The sequence below is a fragment of the Arvicanthis niloticus genome, chromosome 14 (genome assembly GCF_011762505.2).
Source record: "Arvicanthis niloticus isolate mArvNil1 chromosome 14, mArvNil1.pat.X, whole genome shotgun sequence".
NCBI classification, from domain to species: domain Eukaryota; kingdom Metazoa; phylum Chordata; class Mammalia; order Rodentia; family Muridae; genus Arvicanthis; species Arvicanthis niloticus.
Window position 1 is genome coordinate 65,411,440 of NC_047671.1, and position 12,282 is coordinate 65,423,721.

General features: G+C 42.7%; 1 pseudogene; it reads left to right on the plus strand.

Annotated features, from left to right (window-relative positions):
* Window positions 1-438: 438 nt before the first annotated feature.
* LOC117719876 (large ribosomal subunit protein eL15 pseudogene) lies at window positions 439-1,079 on the plus strand (annotated as a pseudogene).
* The last annotated feature ends 11,203 nt before the right edge of the window (window positions 1,080-12,282 follow it).

Here is a 12,282-nt window from a genome sequence, read left to right on the forward strand (position 1 = left end):
CCACCACTAAACCTTTCTCCAACCCCTATCCTATAGAAGGCCTCTACATTGGATTTTATTATGCAGTGGTTGGATGGGGATCCTAACAAAAGAACTTTATATTCAAGTTAGCTGACCCTTTGCAGGGTCAGGTTTTACAGCAAACATTGCCCAGCTAACACACAAAGGGCTGTAACAGCAACACTCCAGCCAGCAAGATGGCATAGCAGGTGAAGGCACTTGCCACCAAGCTTTGCTCCCTGAGCCCCGGAGGAAGGAAAGAACTTACCCCCTGCAAAGCAGCACTCCACACTGGGTACTTAGGTGGGTTTGGAATCTGACTTCTACGTGACATCATTAGCATTTTCGACTTCTCTCCCACCTTCTCCACATCTATGACTTAATTTTTAAAACTTGCATTTAAGCTTTCCTCTGGCGGCAGCCATCAGGTGAGCCAAGATGGGCGCATACAAATACATCCAGGAGCTACGAGGAAGAAGCAGTCCGACGTGATGCGCTTTCTTCTGAGGGTCCGCTGCTGGCGGTACCGCCAGCTCTCTGTGCTGCACAGGGCTCCCCGCCACACCCGGCCTGATAAAGCTCGGAGACTGGGATACAAGGCGAAGCAAGGTTATGTCATTTACAGGATTCGTGTTCGCGGTGGTGATCGCAAATGCCTGGTTCCTAAGGGTGTGACTTATGGCAAGCCTGTCCACCATGGTGTTAACCAGCTGAAATTTGCCCGAAGCCTTCAGTCTGTTGCTGAGGAGAGAGCTGGGCGCCATTGTGGGGCTTTGAGAGTCCTGAATTCCTACTGGGTTGGTGAAGATTCCACATACAAATTTTTCAAAGTTATCCTCATTGATCCATTCCATAAAGCTATCAGAAGAAATGCTGACACCCAGTGGATCACCAAACCAGTCCACAAGCACAGAGAGATGCGTGGGCTGACATCTGCTGGCCGAAAGAGCCGTGGCCTTGGAAAGGGCCACAAGTTCCACCACACTATTGGTGGTTCTCGCCGTGCAGCCTGGAGAAGGCGCAATACTCTCCAGCTCCACTGTTACCGCTAATACACATGATATTTGTATAATTCATATCCAATAAATAATTTTAGGACAGTCAAAAAAAACCTTGCATTTAAAAAATGATTTAAGCCGGGCAGTGGTGGCGCACACCTTTAATCCCAGCACTTGGGAGGCAGAGGCAGGCGGATTTCTGAGTTAGAGGCCAGCCTGGTCTACAGCGTGAGTTCCAGGACAGCCAGGGCTACATAGAGAAACCCTGTCTCGAAAAACCAAAAAATAAAAAATAAAAATAAAAAAATAAAATAAAAAATGATTTAATATAATTTTCAAACATTTAGCCATTCAGTCTTAAGTATGTGATCAATTTACTGTCTATATTTGAAAATTTATATATACATGGTAGCTGTAGAAAGCATTTTATGGTATTTAGATTATTTGTAAGATAATTTTTATGTATTTATTTATTTGGAATGTATATATGGAGGAACACTTGTGCCATAGCATGAATGTGGTGGGGGTGCGGTGGTTCAGAAGAAAACTTGTACTATCAGTTTTCTCTTTCTATCAAGTGTGCCCAGAGATCTAAACTCAGATTGTCAGGCTATTTTGCTGATTGATTGATTGATTGATTGATTGATTCCTCCTCCTCCACCTCCTTTTTCTCCTCCTGTCTCATGTAACCTGAAGCTGATCTTAAAACTCTGTAGCTGAGAATTACCTTAAATTTATGATCCTTCTGCCTCTACCTCTTGAGTGCTGGGACTACAAGCGTGTACCACTATCCCCAGTTTGAGTGACACTTGGGATCAAACCTAGGGCTTTGCACATAAAATCTCTCATCAATGTTAACTGTCAACTTGACAGAATATAGAATTATTTGGAAGTGGAGTCTGCAGTCATGCCTTTGGGGGATTATCTTGATTACACTAATTGAGGTAGGAAGACCTGCCCACTACGGGTGGCATCATTCCCTAGCTAGGATCCAGAACTATATAGATGGAGAAAGAGAACTTAATGACAGCATGCCTATCCCTTTCTGTTTCCTGATTGTGGGTATGATACAACCAGCTACTTCATTCTCCTGCTGCCTGAAGTCCCTATCATAATAGACTCTGTCCTTCAACTGTGGGCCAGAATAAATCCCTTCTCCCTTAAGTTGCTTTTGTCAGAGTGGCTTATCACAGCAACAGAAAGAGACTAAAACACCCTAGATGATTTTTTTCTACATATTTTTATTGATTCTTTGGGAATTTCACACTATGCACCCTGATCACAATTTCCAGTCCTTCCATGTCCACCCTCAACCCCACTTTTTACCTCCCTCCCTAAAAAATTAAAAATAAAAACAATTTTTAAAAAAATAGAAAAAAAAAAAAAACAGGTTTGTTGGGGGCCGACTTTTAGCAGAAAGCAGCTATCAGGTTTGCAGCCATCTTGAGCCATATACCCTGACATGAGACTTGAATTACAATAGCCTACAACAGCTGAGAACACTCCGATAATCTTGGTTTAGATACCTTGAGATTAAAGGTGTGTGAGATTAAGGGTGTGTGACTTAAGAGTATGACTTAGAAGTATAGAGATCAGAGTTAGAGACAAGACCTAAGGGCATGATTAAAGGTGTAACTTAGAGGCGTGGCTTAGAAGTGAGACATATAAAAGGCAGAGACAGAACAGATCAGAAGACAGACTATAGAGGGAGAATCAGACAGGAGACACTTAGAGGAAGAGAGACTGAAGAATAAACGAGATTGAATCACACCCTGTCTGGTCTCCATTCTTTGAGTCTGCCCTCACCCTCGCTCTTGCTGAACCCCGACCGGCAGACCGGAGCAGCAGCTTGGGCCGGGATACAGTGGCCGCCCAAACGTGGGTCAGCCCGGGCCTCAACATTTTGCCTGGGCTGCAACATTTATTTTGGCCGCCCCAACGTGGGGCTAGTGTGGACCCCAACACAGGTTCAATTTGTGTTGCCTATACTCACTAGATCATGGTCAAACTCTCAGTGGCCTTGCCCCTTAAATAGAACTGAGTCCTTCCTCTCCCGCACCTCTGCCAGAAGCCATCAACTGTAGAAAGCTGACTTCTGCATCCTTAACACATTTCTAAAGCGTTCTCTTCCATCGTTTCCTGTCTAGGCTGTTACTTTTTGGGGGGTGGGGATGAAATGGGGTTGTCACAGAAGCCTTCCGTGTCCCTTTTCATTAACTGTCTGTAGTCATCCACATCATTGCAGAAGTAGCTTCCCTGATTGTTACAGTCAGCAGGGGCATGGGTCAGGAGCTTCCACACAGAACTTCCACTGCCTGTCTCTTGGATGTCTTTTGAAGTAAAATTTATATATTATTTATTTATTTAATGTATGTGAGTACACTGTAGCTGTCTTCAGACACACCAGAAGAGGGCATCAGATCCCATTACAGATGGTTGTGAGCCACCATGTGGTTGCTAGGAATTGAACTCAGGACCTCTGGAAGACCAGGCAGTGCTCTTAACCACTGTCTGAGCCATCTCTCCAACCACTTTTAGATTTTTTTTTTAAATATTGTTTCTAATCTTATATGTACCACTATACCCTGAATATCTCTAAAGTTTATACTTCCCAGATTACTGCAATTAAAGACCTTTTCTACTAAGGTAAATAACATAAACTCTTTGGGCTTGCCTCCTAGGAATCTTCAGATTGCACCCTCTGTATCTCCAAATCTCCCTCCACACTCCCCATAAACATCTGCTCCGCTCAGCCTCTTCCTGAATCTGTCTCCTGTCCTCAGATACCAGTCACACTTCGCCCACCCCTCTGTTATCATCTGGAGAAGATTCTCCTGCCAGTGTCCAGACCAGTGCCAACCCAGTCAATGAAGGCTTTGTTCCTGAGATTCCATCGCATTTGTCTTTGCCATTCGGTTGGATGTGTAGCTGGAGACTCATCTATCTCCTGGCTAATGTACTAACCTGGAAGTACAGACCTGTAATCCCAGTACTGGGGAAGTAGAGGCAGGAGGATTCCATCAAGGGCTCTAGATCATTCTTGGATACATAAAGAAGTTGTCGCCAGCCTTTATAAGACCATTGTCTCATACAGATAAATGAATACTAAGAGAAAGCTGGCAAAAGGACCATGAGTTTGTGTAGCAAGTTTGCTCTGAGATGGAGGCAGGATGCTGGTGTGTTCTTCTCCTTCCCTCCGCCCTCTTCGTGACCCTCCACATGGTGCTGAAGTTTCACTTTGGTACCAGCTCCACATCTCCCATTTTCACATCCCATTTCTCCATTTCCCTTCAGTCCGGTCCACCAACATCTATTGAGCACCTGATGTGTGTGTCATGATGGAAAGCACTGGTTCCCTGACTTCTCTCTCAGTGGAGGGTATGTATTGTTAGGAATTACAGATAAATCTCCAAAACTGCGCAGCTCTGAAATTTGATTGGAAGAATCTTAGGTAAAAAACTGGAAGGTTAACTAGCCTATAAAAGCTTATCAGATAGGTTTGCATAGAGTGGGGCTCTGAGTGTATTGTGTGTATAATAACATACTGTTCTATAGGGAAAACAAAATGAGAGGTGGTGTAGCAAGAATACAAACTGTGGTCTTTTCTCCCTTCTCCACTGACCAGATTCCAAAACTGCTGTGTCTTTAAAATGCCCTGTCGTGTCGTAGTTCTAAGCTGCCATCTAGTGGCTCCTACATATCGGTTCTAACCAGTCTGTGATGGGAAGCTCAATGTCAGTCTGATGCCACATTCCTTTTGCCCTCTACTGCTCCTTCTACACTCCCTAAAATCTAGGAGCACACATCTCACATACAACAGAAGAAATAGCTGCTTCCTTCTGCAGCATCGATAGATTTCCTGTAAGAATCATGAAAATGGGTTATGATACTTCATATCTTTCAAAAAAAAAAAAAGAATTTCCCAAGACTTCCAAAGCCAAGGCCAAGGTACACATACTTACAACTTCCCAATTACCATTGAATTTGCATTTTAAAGGCTCATCACTCCACAGGCAATTCCATGTGCAGCTATTGAGCAGCTAGCTGTGAGCCAACCTCATCATAAGACCATGTGAAAATTATGATCATAGAAACATCCAGGCTGAGGTTCAAACCAAAAAGCCAACAGGCCAATGACAGAAGTAGGGTAGATCTTCAGGGAGAGGGGAAAGTTACACTATTTTTGTGAAAAAGCAGATTCATTCTCTCTGTCTCTGTCTCTGTCTCTGTCTCTGTCTCTGTCTCTCTCTCTCTCTCTCTCTCTCTCTCCTCCCCCTCCCCCCTTCATCCCAAACTCTGTCCCAAGCCACAAACCCATGCTACTTCAAGAATGCATTTAAACGTTCTCAGGGGAACCACCTTCACTCTTATTTTCTTCAAAACGGAATCCTGTACTGGGCCTGAGAAGATGGTTCAGTAGTTAACTTGCTGCTCTTTCAGAGGATTCAAGTTTGGGTCCTGGCACCCACATCACCTGGCTCATATCCATCTGCAACTCCAACTCTAGTGACATCTAATGACATTTTTCTGGCTTTTCCAGGCACTGGCACTCATGTGGACATTACTACCCTCCCCACATACACACAAATTTAAAACATCTTTTAAAGAAGTATATATATATAATTTTAAATCTTGGGGCTAGAGAGGTAGCTTGGTGGTTAAGAGCACTGCTACTTCTGCAGAGGTCCCAGGTTCAATTCCCAGCTACCACACGGCAGCTCACAATCAACTATAACTCCAGCTCCAAGAGATTCAATGCATTTGGCCTCCTCCTAATCTGTACTCATGTTCACATACCCACATGCAAAGCCCTCCAAAACTAAAAATAATAAAAATAAAACTTTATTTTTTTTTTTTTTTATTTTTTGTTTTTTCGAGACAAGGTTTCTCTGTGTAACCCTGGCTGTCCTGGAACTCACTCTGTAGACCTGGCTGGCCTCGAACTCAGAAATCCGCCTGCCTCTGCCTCCCAAGTGCTGGGATTAAAGGCATGCGCCACTACTGCCCGGCAAAACTTTAAAAAAAAAACCTATATTACCCCACAAAAGATTTCTGGGATAACGCTTGACCAATGGCAGACATGCCCAATATTGGTTCTCTATAATATTGGTTCTTCCATACCAAAATTACTTTTCATTAAGTTTTGGTTGTTTTTGCAAAGGGAATGTCTCCCGGGAACCTTGAGTTCTTCCCTTGCACTCACACACCCACCTCACTCAGGTGATATTCTGGAACATCAACCCAGGAGCTCTAGTGAGCTAAACCAAGAGCCTGTCAACTGAGGCACACCCCAGCCCTCAAAATCACTGATTTAGTAAAACTTTTTTTATATAGCTCACCTGTCCCTGAAACTGAAATGAACACAGCTACAGTGATATCTCCAAGGAACTCTTGGAATACATGTTTAGTGCCTCACAGGGAAGGCAGCAAGAGAAAGAAAGGGTCCTATTTTCTCCCGTTCTGATTACATGGCCACAACCTAGCTCAGAGAGGGATCATTCCTGGAGAATTGGAGAAGCCCAAGAGAACATGATGTTGACCATACCACGGCAGGTATTATCTCTGTAGTAATTAATAAATAATGCTCCACATAACAATGTTCTGGTGCGGGCTGGTGAGATGGCTTAGCGGTTAAGAGCACTGACTGCTCTTCCGGAGGTCATGAGTTCAAATCCCAGCAACCACATGGTGGTTTACAACCATCCTTGAGATCTGATGCCTTCTTATGGGGTGTCTGAAGACAGCTATAGTAAATAAATAAAAACCTTCGGGCTTGAAAAAAAATCTTTAAAAAAACAAAAAAACAAAAAACAATGTTCTGGTGCATCTAAATTGTAGATCTGTGTCCAGCAGTGGTGGCACATGCCTTTAATCCCAGCACTTCGTAGGCAGAGGCAGGCAGATTTCTGAGTTCGAGGCCAGCCTGGTCTACAGAGAGAGTTCCAGGACAGCCAGGGCTACACAGAGAAACCCTGTCTCAAGAAAAAAAAAAAAAATTAAAAAATATGTAGATTTGGATGCATTGTAAATCAATTCAGTCTTGTCTGATTTATAAATCTTTTATTTGTCAATCCTTAAAAATGGTCCACACAGTCGTGGGAGTATAGTTGAGTGGTAGAGTAGCCTGGTGTGCAAGTACACTGCTCAGTGATACAGCACTTGTTTTGCATGCATAAGCTCCTGGGCTTAACCCCAGAGGACAAAAATTAAGGGCTGGAGAGATGGCTCAGTGGTTAAGAGCACTGACTACTCTTCCAGAGGTCCTGAGTTCAATTCCCAACAACCACATGGTGACTCACAACCATTTATAATGGGATCCAATGCCCTCTTCTAATGTGCCTGAAGGCACCAACAGTGTACTCATATATATTAAATGAAATAAATGTTTTTTAAAAATTAAAAAAAAATAGTTCTAGGCTGGGGAAGACAGCTCAGTGAGTAAATAAGATGACAAATGTCATGCAAGGACTCATCTGAGTTTGGATCTCCAGAACTCACAGAAAAGCCACATGCAGTGGAGGCACATTTGTAATTTCAATGACCCTACAATGAGATGGGAGGTGGAAGCAGAATCCCCAGAAGCTTGAGGGTTAGCTATCCTGGCATTGGCAGTGCAGTGGTGTTGTGTAACACTTTCCTCTGAAATTGAAATATTCCATCCTTCAGTGAAAGCTTTTTAAGCAAGAAGGTCAACAACCCAAAAATAGCTCCAGGAAGTCCCTGAAACTGACCAGATTGACTATGCCACTCCCTGCCAGAGTAAGCAATAAAAAGCTGCAAGTCCCTGAGACTAGTAGGACACAGAAAGAAACATTCTCAGGAGAAAAGCTGCAGAGAGACTCTGAACTCAGACCAGCTCTCTAGAAGAAGCAAAACCAGCCAAGGTGGCTAGAAGCAGTTAGTCTCTTAGAAAGGATACTCTCCAACTTGAACTGTAGGCTCTGCAGTGTGTTCTAGGTTCCCAGAAACCTAGTGAGGAAGCAGTAAGTCCCAAGCTGGGGTGGACCTTGGTAATGCAGCTATGCTTGAGCCATTTGTGCTCCTGTTTAAGTAACCCCAATAAAACTTATTAGTTCACCAAGTTGGGCTTTGGTAGTATCCATACTTTGGTCTGTTGTGGGTTCCCTATCTGGGGTGAGCAGACATGTGTTGTCGACCCAGGAAAATTTTGTCACACAAGAGGTGAACAATAAAGAGAGATATGAGAACCAATACCTGAGGTTTTTCTCTGACCTCCATATGCATGCCATGGGACTCATAGGCACATTCACACACAAAATGATAAAATGTATACTAGCTTACAGCTGAAGGTATGGCTCAGTAGTAGAATGCTTGCCTGACATTTATAAGAACCTGAATATAATTTCCATGAAGCCCAAAAGTAAACACAGAATTGAAAATCGGCTACTCAATGTGACATCAGAAAATCACTTCCCTCACACATACTTCAGAGAACACAGCAAAGAACTAATACATCTTAACCAGAGTGCCTGAGGCAGTACACTGGAGACTAGCAACACAGATGTGAGATTCTTGTGGCATGTAGAAAACCAAGACAGGAAGGTAAGGAAACATGCCTCTCCCATTTATCCTCAGCCTGGCTGGGTCCAGACTTCTGATGGGGAAAAAAAAAAAAAAAGCTGGAGACCCAATTAATCCTTACCTTATACAGTAGCAAACAATTTGCACGGATTTCTGTAACTCTCAAAAACCTCTCAGTTATAGGGACTTCATGTGGCTGTATCACCAGAGTGGGAATCATGGTTATACAGCTGCTATGACACAAGCTTCTGAGACTCTATGCCATTTCAAAACACCAAATGCCAGAAAGCATCCAACCTTGGGGTGTTAGGGTCCAAGAATCCCTGAAGGAAGAACCCAGATTCAAATAGTATGCAAAGGCAAAGAGCGTTTATTCTGCAGAAATTGCCAGCATGTGGAGTCAACCATTCTTCAAAATGGCAACAGATCAAGGAGCTCATAGGCCCCCTTTTATGTGGGGCTAGGGGAATTTTACAGGACTAGGTAACCTTTAACATGATTGATAGGGGACAAAGCAGTGACATTAATATAATTCTGATTGGCTGCTATGTTAGTTCTATTTGGTGAGACCTTGAAGAATTTTGGAAAGCAGCTCAGTTCTGGCCCTTTTATCTCCTCTGGCCAGGTGTTTCAGAAGCTGACTCCGCCCTGGAGCTACCCTCCCTAGTTCAGGATCATCACTGACTAAAGATCCACTGTCAGTGGCTCCCTCTGAGAAGCCCAACTTCCTTCCCTGGGGAATTGAAATTTTTCTTATTCCCAGGGTTTCCTGACTTCTTGTGGGGCTAAAAAAGCCACAATTCAGGCTGGAGAGGTGGCCCAGTGGTTAAAAGCACTGACTGTTCATATAGAGGTCGAGTTCAATTCCCAACAATCACATAGTGGCTCACAACCATCTTGTAATGAGGTTTGACACCCTCTTCTGGTGTATCTGAAGAGAGCAACAGGGTACTCACATAAAATTAAATAGAGCGCCACAATGCAGTCCCATTCTTAAGACTCTAAGGCAGGACCTTATCCCCAGCTACTCAAAACACAGCATGTCATTTCCATACATAGAACTTAGCTTCTAGGTTGTGTGGAAGTGAGTGTAAATACCAAGGAACCAGAACGGGGTGTAGAGGGAGGGAGGGGTAAAGAGGCTTTAAGTAAAACACACATCAAAGGAGGAATACTGGTGATGGAAGAGTTTTAAGTGTGGGTTGGGGTGGAGGAGAGGAGAGGTTTGTCTAAAAAGTATGTGTGAAAATGCCAAATAGCTGAAAGACCTTTTGTTCCCGTTGAGGTTGGGCGACATCAATAGTTTGTTCTACAACTTTTTTGTCTTAATATTTATACGGCTTTATTAAATATGTAAGACAAAACCAGGAAACAAAAAGATTCAAGCCATTTCTACCCAAATGGTGTGAAGACTTCAGACTTGTCACCGAGATGTCTCAGCTGGTAGAAAGCAAGCTCTTGTCCTGCAAGCTTGATGTCCTGACTTTGGTCCCTGGAACTCAGTGGAAGGGCAGACTCCTCAAAGTTGTTCTCTACCCTCCAGATCCAGTGTGCACATTTCCAGTCTCTTGCTCCACCCCCTTCCATTTAATAGTAATTCAACCAATCATGAGTCTTGAATACACACTTACTTCCTTGCCTCTTACTTTACTTATCTACAACTACACAATATCTTTTCTCTGCCTCATATAGATGGGGAAGGCCTTGATTCTGTCTCCATCTCTCAAACTGCTACCATAATTTTTTTACTTTATGTGCATGGAGACTGCACCATATTCATGTCTGATACCTGCCGAGGTGAGCAGGGACATCAGATGCCATGAAACTACAGTTACAGGTGACTGTTAGCTTACGTGTAGGTGCTGGGAATTGAACCCTGATCCTATGGGAAAGCAACCATCTGTGCCTCTGTCTTACAAGTACTGACACCTTTTTAAAGACAGGATCTTGAGAACAGGATAGTCTCCACCTCCCCAGCAATGGGTTTAGACATGAGCCACTATGCTCAGAAAATATAGTCTAATACACTTAGGAGAGTTAAGATAGGATCTAGCTCAGGCTATTCTTGACATTGCAGCAACCCCTTGCCTGAGCTTCCCCACACTCTTAAGAATCCCTTATACAGGAGGTGAATGTGTACCCTAGCTGTAGAGCATGTGCTTCAGTGTCCAGAACAAGAGAGATCAGAAATACACTGGTTTGTTCCTTAGTAGGATTGGAATACACACAACTATCTTTTACAAGTGTTTTTGGGTATAGGGAGGGCTGTTCATTGCCTTTTCACAAGGCCCTTGTATCTGTCGTTAAAATAGAATATTGGGGTGTTTGTTTGCCACACTACTGTGAAGGTCAAGGAACAACTTTGTGGAAGTTCTTTCCTTCTAGCATATGGTTCCAGGAACCAAACTCTAGTTGCAAAGCTTTATCAGCAAGTACTTTGTAACTAACTACCCACTGAGTCACATTCCTAACCCTTCATCCCCCTTTTACTAATATATGACCTTTTAAATTTTTATGTGCCAGCTTGGTCTACAGAGTGAGTTCCAGGACAGCCAGGGCTACACAGAGAAACCCTGTCTCGAAAAACCAAAGATAGATAGATAGATAGATAGATAGATAGATAGATAGATAGATAGATAGATAGATAGATTTTGTGTGTGTTTTTGCCTGCCTTATGTGTGTAACATCTACAGATGCCCTGGAGCTGGAGTTATGGATAGTTATGAACCACCTTAAGTCCTGAGAACCAAACCCAAGTCCCCTACAAGAGCAAGTGCTCCTATACTGAGCCATCTCTACAGCTCTCAATATACAACCTATTATGCTGTTTCCATTCTCTTTCCCCCAGTCATGTACTGTAAAACTGAAACTACAAAATAGGTGTAATGGTGCAATATACCCACCTCCACTATAAAGTGTCCATGAATCTTTGGGTGTTTTCAAGGACACATCTTTTCTACATAAGCTACAATAGTGTTCCTTTGATGGGGGTCTACTTGATTATGAGATCTACAATTCCTATAGAAGGGATGGTCCACTGAGGATAGCAATACTTAACAAAAGCAACCCAACACAGAGATGCTGTGCATGCAAAATATTTTTAGAGCCCTAACTTGACTAAGCTGATTTCTCCAACAGTAAAGGTGTCAACAACTAGCTGACTTTTTGCTTCAATGCTAACAGGACTTGAAATATCTTGCTGAATGTACACTTTATGAAATGATTTTATGCAGATGTTTAACATTGGAAATAAAAAAAAACAAAATCTTATACCCAATGTACAGTAGTAATATCAGCACTTAACAGCCTGACAACTTTTTCAAGTGAAAATAATGAAAAATCTCCTACATGTCTGGCAGGGTCTTATAAGACCTAAAAATGTTTGTCTAAGGACAAATTTTAATTAAGACACACAAGTAGGAGAAAACCATTTTTAATTGAAAAATAAAGGAATACATCTCAATTAACACCATATTTCTGGACAAAAACTAAACTAAGTTGAAGGAGAAAAGTGGCTTTCCTAACTGTGCTGCGAAACTGCTGCATCGGCATATTGCACAGCTCCTCTCCTTTACCCTGACAGCTACTAAACAAGACTACTGAGGGTTCCCCCATGAATTAAATTGTAAAGTCAATCTCTGTTCTTAATCCACTGACAAAAAAAGAATTTAAAAGCCTTTTTCATATTCAAGAAGTTACCAATGCAAAAAAAAGATAATTCTCATGAAAAATCTGTTAATAT